This window comes from Sinohyriopsis cumingii, unplaced genomic scaffold (genome assembly GCF_028554795.1).
Source record: "Sinohyriopsis cumingii isolate HCF-2022 unplaced genomic scaffold, ASM2855479v2 utg002490l, whole genome shotgun sequence".
NCBI classification, from domain to species: Eukaryota; Metazoa; Mollusca; class Bivalvia; order Unionida; family Unionidae; genus Sinohyriopsis; species Sinohyriopsis cumingii.
In genome coordinates, this window is record NW_028316229.1 from 230,922 (window position 1) to 241,922 (window position 11,001).

Below are 11,001 nucleotides of genomic sequence, written 5' to 3' on the forward strand. Positions count from 1 at the left end.
CTCCTTAGTAGATGTTTAAAGGGCATAGTAGTACCTGTATTTTCTCCTTAGTAGATGTGTTAAGGGCCTAGTAGTACCTGTACTTCCTCCTTAGTAGATGTGTTAAGGGCCTAGTAGTACCTGTATTTTCTCCTTAGTAGATGTGTTAAGGGCCTAGTAGTACCTGTACTTCCTCCTTAGTAGATGTGTTAAGGGCCTAGTAGTACCTGTATTTTCTCCTTAGTAGATGTGTTAAGGGCTTAGTAGTACCTGTATTTTCTCCTTAGTAGATGTTTAAAGGGCATAGTAGTACATGTATTTTCTCCTTAGTAGATGTGTTAAGGGCATAGTAGTACCTGTATTTTCTCCTTAGTAATGTGGTAAGGGCATAGTAGTACCTGTATTTTCTCCTTAGTAGATGTGTTAAGGGCATAGTAGTACCTGTATTTTCTCCTTAGTAGGTGTTTAAAGGGCATAGTAGTACCTGTATTTTCTCCTTAGTAGATGTGTTAAGGGCATAGTAGTACCTGTATTTTCTCCTTAGTAAATGTGTTAAGGGCCTAGTAGTACCTGTATTTCCTCCTTAGTAAATGTGTTAAGGGCATAGCAGTACCTGTATTTTCTCCTTAGTAGATGTGTTAAGGGCCTAGTAGTACCTGTATTTTCTCCTTAGTAAATGTGTTAAGGGCCTAGTAGTACCTGTATTTCCTCCTTAGTAAATGTGTTAAGGGCCTAGTAGTACCTGTATTTTCTCCTGAGCAAATGTGTTAAGGGCCATGTAGTACCTGTATTTCCTCCTTAGGAAATGTGTTAAGGGCCTAGTAGTACCTGTATTTCCTCCTTAGTAAATGTGTTAAGGGCATAGCAGTACCTGTATTTTCTCCTTAGTAGATGTGTTAAGGGCCTAGTAGTACCTGTATTTTCTCCTTAGTAGATGTGTTAAGGGCCTAGTAGTACCTGTATTTCCTCCTTAGTAGATGTGTTAAGGGCATAGTAGTACCTGTATTTTCTCCTTAGTAGATGTGTTAAGGGCCTAGTAGTACCTGTATTTTCTCCTTAGTAGATGTGTTAAGGGCATAGTAGTACCTGTATTTTCTCCTTAGTAGATGTGTTAAGGGCATAGTAGTACCTGTATTTTCTCCTTAGTAGATGTTTAAAGGGCATAGTAGTACCTGTATTTTCTCCTTAGTAAACGTGGTAAGGGCATAGTAGTACCTGTATTTTCTCGGTTGGAAAAACTTTTGATGACTATGTCACCCTTTATAAAAAAAAAAGAAAATAGTTATCTTCATCTCTAAAATTTCACCTGGTTTATATTTGTTATCAATTGTAATAGGAATGTAATTGGCCAATTTGGTTTGCTGTTATCATTATGCAAGATAGCAAACCAGATCCTTATTTCACCTGGTTTATATTTGTTATCAATTGTTATAGGAATGTAATTGGCCAATTTGGTTTGCTGTTATCATTATACAAGATAACAAACCAGATCCTTATTTCACCTGGTTTATATTTGTTATCAATTGTTATAGGAATGTAATTGGCCAATTTGGTTTGCTGTTATCATTATACAAGATTTGTATTTACCACACTAACAGATTGGTTCACAGGTCCTGTTAGTAACATCTGGGACTTCTCTCACTCTGACAGTAAATTACACTCAAGATTCCAGTCCATTTTGAATTTGTTTTTATTTAATGACAAACTTGGCAACAAATCCAAGATATATTTAAGCCAATTATTTATGTACAGTCGATGATGCTAAGAGATTCTTTTTGTTTCACATATGAAGTTTTTTTTTACTACGCTTGAACTATTTGTGGATAAATAAACTAGACAAAATTAATCAAGTAATGTTGGTTTTCAGTCATTAATGTAAAATGGGACTATTTAACCATATGGTGTACATGTAAAATGGGACTATTTAACCATGTGATGTACATGTAAAATGGGACTATTTAACCATGTGATGTAAGAGAGAACCAAATATCATGTGTGGTTTTGGTCCATTGGAATTTTCATTTTTGGGGGGACAGTATTTGGTATCCAAATTTCATTTAATGGTCAGCATTTGATTTTGACTCTGATTTTTGTGGATGTTTAAAGAATTGTAGGCAGTGAAGACTTTGAGGTCAAGCAGCTTACAATGTATATGTCACTTTGATATCCACTGTACTGAAACAAGTTTGCTTTTAGTTTTTTGGGGTAACACCATTTTACAGCACAAGATAATGGCTAGTATATTTGGTAGTAGAAGATTTTTTCGAGCAGCCGATGGAATATTTATAAAGTATTTTAAACCCTGGGTAGGGCCAGGGAGTCAACATTTGGGGTAAACTTCATCCCAAACCAGCAGCAAGTGTTATTTCAATTAACCAAAGTCAACATATTATACTTTAACCAAGGTCCACATATTACACTTCAACCAAGGTCCACATATTACACTTTAACCAAGGTCCACATATTACACTTCATCCAAGGTCCACATATTACACTTTAACCAAGGTCCACATATTACACTTTAACCAAGGTCCACATATTACACTTCATCCAAGGTCCACATATTACACTTCATCCAAGGTCCACATATGACACTTCATCAAAGGTCCACATATTATACTTTAACCAAGGTCCACATATTACACTTCAACCAAGGTCCACATATTACACTTTAACCAAGGTCCACATATTACACTTCATCCAAGGTCCACATATTACACTTCATCCAAGGTCCACATATTACACTTCATCCAAGGTCCACATATTACACTTCATCCAAGGTCCACATATGACACTTCATCCAAGGTCCACATATTACACTTTAACCAAGGTCCACATATTACACTTTAACCAAAGTCCACATATTACACTTCATCCAAGGTCCACATATTACACTTTAACCAAGGTCCACATATGACACTTCATCAAAGGTCCACATATTATACCTTAACCAAGGTCCACATATTACACTTCAACCAAGGTCCACATATTACACTTCATCCAAGGTCCACATATGACACTTCATCCAAGGTACACATATTACACTTTAACCAAGGTCCACATATGACACTTCATCCAAGGTCCACATATGACACTTCATCAAAGGTCCACATATTATACTTTAACCAAAGTCCACATATTACACTTCAACCAAGGTCCACATATGACACTTCATCCAAGGTCCACATATTACACTTCATCCAAGGTCAACATATGACACTTCATCCAAGGTCCACATATTACACTTTAACCAAGGTCCACATATGACACTTCATCAAAGGTCCACATATTATACTTTAACCAAGGTCCACATATTATACTTCAACCAAGGTCCACATATTACACTTCATCCAAGGTCCACATATGACACTTCATCCAAGGTACACATATTACACTTTAACCAAGGTCCACATATGACACTTCATCCAAGGTCCACATATGACACTTCATCAAAGGTCCACATATTATACTTTAACCAAAGTCCACATATTACACTTCAACCAAGGTCCACATATGACACTTCATCCAAGGTCCACATATGACACTTCATCCAAGGTCCACATATGACACTTCATCCAAGGTCCACATATTACACTTTAACCAAGGTCCACATATTACACTTTAACCAAGGTCCACATATGACACTTCATCAAAGGTCCACATATTATACTTTAACCAAGGTCAACATATTACACTTCAACCAAAGTCCACATATTACACTTCATCAAAGGTCCACATATTATACTTTAACCAAGGTCAACATATTACACTTCAACCAAGGTCCACATATTACACTTCAACCAAGGTCCACATATTACACTTTAACCAAGGTCCACATATTACACTTCAACCAAGGTCCACATATGACACTTCATCAAAGGTCCACATATTATACTTTAACCAAGGTCCACATATTATACTTTAACCAAGGTCCACATATTACACTTCAACCAAGGTCCACATATTACACTTCATCCAAGGTCCACATATTACACTTCATCCAAGGTCCACATATGACACTTCATCCAAGGTCCACATATTACACTTTAACCAAGGTCCACATATTACACTTTAACCAAAGTCCACATATTACACTTCATCCAAGGTCCACATATGACACTTTAACCAAGGTCCACATATTACACTTCAACCAAGGTCCACATATGACACTTCATCAAAGGTCCACATATTATACTTTAACCAAGGTCCACATATTACACTTCAACCAAGGTCCACATATTACACTTCAACCAAGGTCCACATATTACACTTCAACCAAGGTCCACATTTTACACTTTAACCAAGGTCCACATATTACACTTTAACTGCTATCCAATGCCTAGTAAATCACAGGACCTCAACAAGTTGATTTAATATTTGGAGTTAACTGGTTAGTTTTGTGAAATGGTACAAACACAAAACTGATGATTTCCGAATCCAAGATTCAAAGGGTCATTCAATAATAAATACATTAAGAAATTATCCACATCAATTCATAGTTTATTCCTTCTAACTCAACTTCAGAATTAATGAATGCTTACTACCCCACCATCATGAGGCCAGTCTTGTTGTGCTATAAAAATAGTAAACTTGTTAGTTAAACAAAATGTCACTGTCAGCTTAGACTGGTTCCCTGTCATTACTGTTAAACACTGGAAATCTCTGTACGGTACAAAATGAACAGAATTTGTAGTATCATATCTAGTGACTTTGACATTTGATTTATTGATTGCCTGCTCAGTAGGGAACTGTCCTTTATCAAATGAAATGAAACAATAAACTGACAAAAACTGGTTCAGGAAACATGAGAAAAGAAGTTTTATTATGTGGCAACAAAATTGAAAATTGTAGCTCCTGTGACCATGACCTTTGGCCTCCAGATTCAATATGGAGAAGCCTCTGCTCAATAGCTGACTAGGGGGGTGTGTGTGTGTGTGTGTGTGTGTGTGTGTGTGATTTGGATTTTTAACATAGCTTTTCCAGTAATACAATGCCTGTACTGTGGCAGTTTATAGTGATGTCTAGTACTTGGGCATCATGACGCAGACATGTAGCATGATGTCCCACCCAGTCACATTATCCTGACACTAGGCTAAACAGTCCTAACACTAACCTCTTAATGCTGAACGCCAAGCGAGGCAGCTGTTAGTACCATTTTTGTAAGTCTTTGGTATGATTTGGCCGGGGTTCGAACCAATGACCTCCCGCATGTAAGGCAGACGCACTAACTAGACCACCAGAGCGGTTCACGTGAAGGAGAAAAACAAACACAATATCTACTATCCATACAGAAGGGAGGGAAAACAAACCCAAAATATACTATCCACACATGGGAAGAAGAAAAAAAATCCCAATTATACTATCAATACATAAGGGGAGGGAAAACAAACCCCAATATCTATTATCCACACTTACGTACTCACACTCATACATACACAATATCTAGTATCCACACAAGCGTACGCAAACACATAAAAACACACACACACACAATTACATCAGGAAAGGAGTCAGTGTTTATAATCATACTGCTCCACATAAACACCAGTTGGCAATTTTGAATAGTCTCTTTTCTAGAGATATGGGTAGCCCTGAGAAGGGCTGTTGTTTTAAAATTCATATGCACTAGCTTAATGGTGACACCTCCCAGGCTGGGCACCACAGACACAACGCCAACTCCAATCGTTGTCCCAATTGATTGTTGTGGATGGGAGCACAGATGGGACTTGAGTGGCTTCACTATCCCACTCCTCCATTTGAGGAATAATGTCGACTTGATTTTGCCCCATCGTCTATTCTGCACCCAAGGATGTTGTGTTCGCTGAGGCTCCCACACTTGGCTTTGCCAATTCCACTTCCCAATTTTCTATCTGGGGATCCACGGGTCTTGGTGGTGGTAGTGGCTGTGGTGCTTATCGCTGGGAGGTGTCCTCACCATAGGCTTGACTTCACTGGTCTGTCTCAGGAGAAGGTGACATACGATGGGTCTGTTCATTTACTCTTCTTCTTTCTTTTTCTCTTCTCCTCTTCCTCTTGGATGAAGTAGAACTGGCGTCTACTCACTATAGTAATGGATGCCCTCTTGGATGAAGTAGAACTGGCGTCTACTCACTATAGTAATGGATGCCCTCTTGGATGAAGTAGAACTTGTGTCTACTCACTATAGTAATGGATGCCCTCTTGGATGAAGTAGAACTGGTGTCTACCCACTTGGATCAATTATTGCTGAAGTCCAAAAGAAGAATGGAGACTTGTGCATAGCATCTTGGGTTTATGAACCTCTCATGAAGTCCGTGTGATTCCAGGTATAATGTGTGTGTGTGTGAGAGAGAGAGAGAGAGAGAGAGAGAGAGTTGGATTTTAGCTTTAACAATTTTTCAGTCATATCGCTACAATGGCTGCAGTGTGGCAGTTTATATTGATGTCTAGCACTGGGGCATTGTGATGCAGACATGTAGCATTATGTCCCACCCAGTCACTTTATCCTGACACATAGGCTGACCAGCCCTAACACTAACCTCTTAATGCTGAGTGCCAAGCGAAGCAGCTGTTAATACCATTTTTATGTCTTTATTATGTCTTGGCTGGGGTTTGAACCCGCTACCTCCCACATCTGAGGCAGATGCTCTAACCACTTAGGCCACCGCAGTTGTCAACAAGGTAAGAAGCTGAATGATAATTTGATCCAGGACACTTGGTTTACCAAGCAGAAACCAGAACAATTACAACGTTGTATTCAATGAATTTTACCTTACACCTCCCAGTCTCAGAATCAGTAGCAAGCTGACCCTGCCCAGCTATGATGTTTGCTGAATATCATGCCAAAAAATTAAAGTTTCAGCTCAAGTGACCTTGAACCAAGTAGTGCTAACATTGATAAATTTCTGCCTCTACTAATTGGTAACCTATTTGACATGGGGAGGGGGTCCCACAGCAGACTAAAGTCATGCTGCAGAAACCACTTGATTTACAGAAGGTCTGACAGAATGCTGGACATTAAATATTGCTACTACATCCCAGAACCTTTGGATGGAGATAAAAACAAACAGTTCTGTAACTAATAAAATTATTATTATTCTTACTAATACAAAATGTGAAATATATCAACACCCAAATTAATCTAGTCATCTTGATGGTCTCCTACCTCTCCCTGTCTGGATAGCTATTTTTGAACAATACAATTAATATGTACTAAAGAGCATAGAAAAACATAACATGTTGTGCCAAAATTCAAAGGCTTGAATGAGACTGAACTAAACTGTCCATGAATGCACCCAAGGTAGGAATGCGCATCCATTATTAGTATATTTGACTAATTTTGTCTAGTTTTTCTAAATACAACATTACTAAATATGAATGTAGGCATGAAATTAACAGAATATCATTTATCATGAGAGAAACAAAAGTTTTTTTTACAGTGAAGTATCTGAGCTACATTCAAACTGATGATCAGAAGCCATGAAAGCTTTCTCAGTGCACTTTCACAAGATAAGCTTTCTCAGTGCACTTTTACAGGATAAGCTTTCTCTGTGCACCTTTACAAGATAAGCTTTCTCAGTTCACTTTTACAAGATAAGCTTTCTCAGTGCAGTTTTACAAGATAAGCTTTCCCAGTTCCCTTTTACAAGATAAGCTTTCTCAGTGCACCTTTACAAGATAAGCTTTCTCAGTTCACTTTTACAAGATAAGCTTTCTCAGTGCAGTTTTACAAGATAAGCTTTCTCAGTGCACCTTTACAAGATAAGCTTTCTCAGTGCACTTTTACAAGATAAGCTTTCTCAGTGCACTTTTACAAGATAAGCTTTCTCAGTGCACCTTTACAAGATAAACTTTCTCAGTGCACCTTTACAAGATAAGCTTTCTCAGTGCACCTTTACAAGATAAGCTTTCTTAGTGCACCTTTACAAGATAAGCTTTCTCAGTGCATCTTTACAAGATAAGCTTTCTTAGTGCACCTTTACAAGAAGCTTCCTCAGTTCACATTTACAAGATAAGCTTCCTCAGTTCACATTTACAAGATAAGCTTCCTCAGTTCACTTTTACAAGATAAGCTATCTCAATGCACTTTTACAAGATAAGCTTTCTCAGTGCACTTTTACAAGATAAGTTGCCATGATCCGTTTCTTAATAACAAGTCTTCACGTCAAAATGACTATCTGATTGAATAACAAACAGGCGAGTTTTCCAAGATGGTTGCCATGGTGGTAACTGTGGATGTCAGATAAGTACCTGATATGACTCTAGGTGTTAAACTTTATAACAGAAAGAAACAAAACCAACAAGTTTAGTAATATCAATCAATAATTTATTTCCCTAAAATACAAACCAAAATTCAATAGACACAGTATTGTGAATTAAATAACAAATAATCTAAAATGTTCTACTTAAAGTCCAGAAGAATAGAATGTTCAAAATGTATTAAAATAATCTTGAATGTCCTGATGTACCAAGAGTCTTTATGTACCACATAATCCAGAATATCTTTGAACAAGTTCTCAATAATCCCAAAGTAATGTTTTAGTCCAAAACTTTAGAAAGCACTCGGCAATTGTAATGAACAATTTAAATAAATAATTTCTCCCAAATTATATCAGAATACAACTAGAAACTCTAATCATATATTCCCAAAGACTGGTAATAAACAGGAATGAATAACTGTTTACCAAATATCTTTACATACAAGCTGTCACCTGACCTATCATGGAATGATTTTGTTGAGGTTTAAGTGTAGTTCAAAGGTTTGATGATTTTTTGTGGGTAAAAATGGAAGTTTATGCAGGGGCCAAATCTGTTTTATTAAAAGTGATTTTAATCTCAAAGGTACATACCCCCAAGTCACATGTACAAGTTTCATACTTATTTGGGCTAAAATGAAAGAAAATGTAAAATCTGCTTTTTGTAGCACTAACCTCATCCTTTGAGCAAACAAATCCAAAATCAAATATGTTCTTTATGGGGTAAGAAGAATAGATATGCTTCATTTATTGTTGTTGTTGTTGCTATTGTTGTTGTTGTTGGGTTTAAAGCCATTTTTCAGCACACTATAGGCTATACATGGCGGCCAGTATTAATGGTGGAGGAAGAACCCGGGAAAACCCTGGAAAGAGCCACCGACCCACGAGAAGCTACCGGCAAGCTTTTTCACATACCCACACTGGCTGAATCCGAGACTTGAACTGGCACAAACATAGGTGAGATGGCAGTGATCCGTAATGGAGAGCACTTTAGACCACTTGGCCACTCGGGGCCCCTATACTTTATTTATAAAATTTGTTTGTTAGACACCACTAGAACTCAAGTTGCCATCCATAAATAAATAAGTCAAATAAGTTTTTAACAATAGCTACAAGTTAACAAGACTCTTACTTGGGTTAAGGGAAATACATGTATCAAGTTGCTTTGAAATCAGAATATTGGAACTGATGTCTTCATCCTAAAATCAAAATGAACCAATCATGTTGGGACAATAGTAAGCTACAACATGCTGGGACAATAGTAAACTACTACATGTTGGGACAATAGTAAACTACAACATGTTGGGACAATAGTAAACAACATGCTGGGACAATAATAAACTACAACATACTGGGCTAAGGAATTCAAGCCAGGAAGTCAAACTACAATATGCTGGACTAAGCCAGAAAGTCAAGCCAGGAAGTCAAACTACAACATGCTGGGACAATAGTAAACTACAACATGCTGAGACAATAGTAAACTACAGCATGCTGGGCTAAGCCAGGAAGTCAAACTACAACATGCTGAGCTAAACCAGGAAATCAAACTACAACATCCTGGACTAAGCCAGAAAGTCAAGCCAGGAAGTCAAACTACAACATGCTTTGCTAAGCCAGGAAGTCAAACTAATGCTGGGCTGAGCCAGGAAGTCAAACTACAATATGGTGGGCTGAGCCAGGAAGTCAAACTAATGCTGGGCTGAGCCAGGAAGTCAAATTAATGCAGGACTAAGCCAGGAAATCAAACTAAAACATGCTGGAATAAGCCAGGAAGTCAAACTACAACATGCTGGCCTAATCCAGGAAGTCAAACTAATGCTGAGCTGAGCCAGCCAGGAAGTCAAATTACAACATGCTGGGCTGAGCCAGTAAGTCAAACTAAAACATGCTAGGCTGAGCCAGGAAGTCAAAATACAACATGCTGGACTAAGCCAGTAAGTCAAGCCAGGAAGTCAAACTACAACATGCTGGATTAAGCCAGGATGTCAAACTACAACATGCTGTGCTAAGCCAGAAAGTCAAACTAAAACATGCTGGACTAAGCCAGGAAGTCAAACTACAACATGCTGGGCTAAGCCAGGAAGTCAAACTAATGCTGGACTGAGCCAGTAAGTCAAACTACAACATGGTGGGCTGAGCCAGGAAGTCAGACTAATGCTGGGATGAGCCAAGAAGTCAGACTAATGCAGGACTAAGCCAGGAAGTCAAACTAAAACATGCTGGACTAAGCCAGGAAGTCAAACTACAACATGCTGGACTAAGCCAGGAAGTCAAACTACAACATACTGGGCTAAGCCATGAAGTCAAACTAATGCTGGGCTGAGCCAGGAAATCAGGCTACAGCATGGTTGGCTGAGCCAGGAAGTCAAACTAATGCTGAGCTGAGCCAGGAAGTCAAATTAATGCAGGACTAAGCCAGAAAGTCAAACTAAAACATGCTGGACTAAGCCAGGAAGTCAAACTAAAACATGCTGGACTAAGCCAGTAAGTCAGCCAGGAAGTCAAACTAGAACATGCTGGAATAAGCCAGGAAGTCAAATTACAACATGCTGGACTAAGCCAGGAAGTCAAACTAATGCTGGACTGAGCCAGGAAGTCAAACTACAACACGCTGGGCTGAGCCAGGAAGTCAAGCCAGGAAGTCAAACTACAACACGCTGGGCTAAGCCAGGAAGTCAAACTACAACATGCTGGACTGAACCAGGAAATCAAACTACAACATGCTGGACTAAGCCAGTAAGTCAAGCCAGGAAGTCAAACCACAACATGCTGGGCTAAGCCAGGAAGT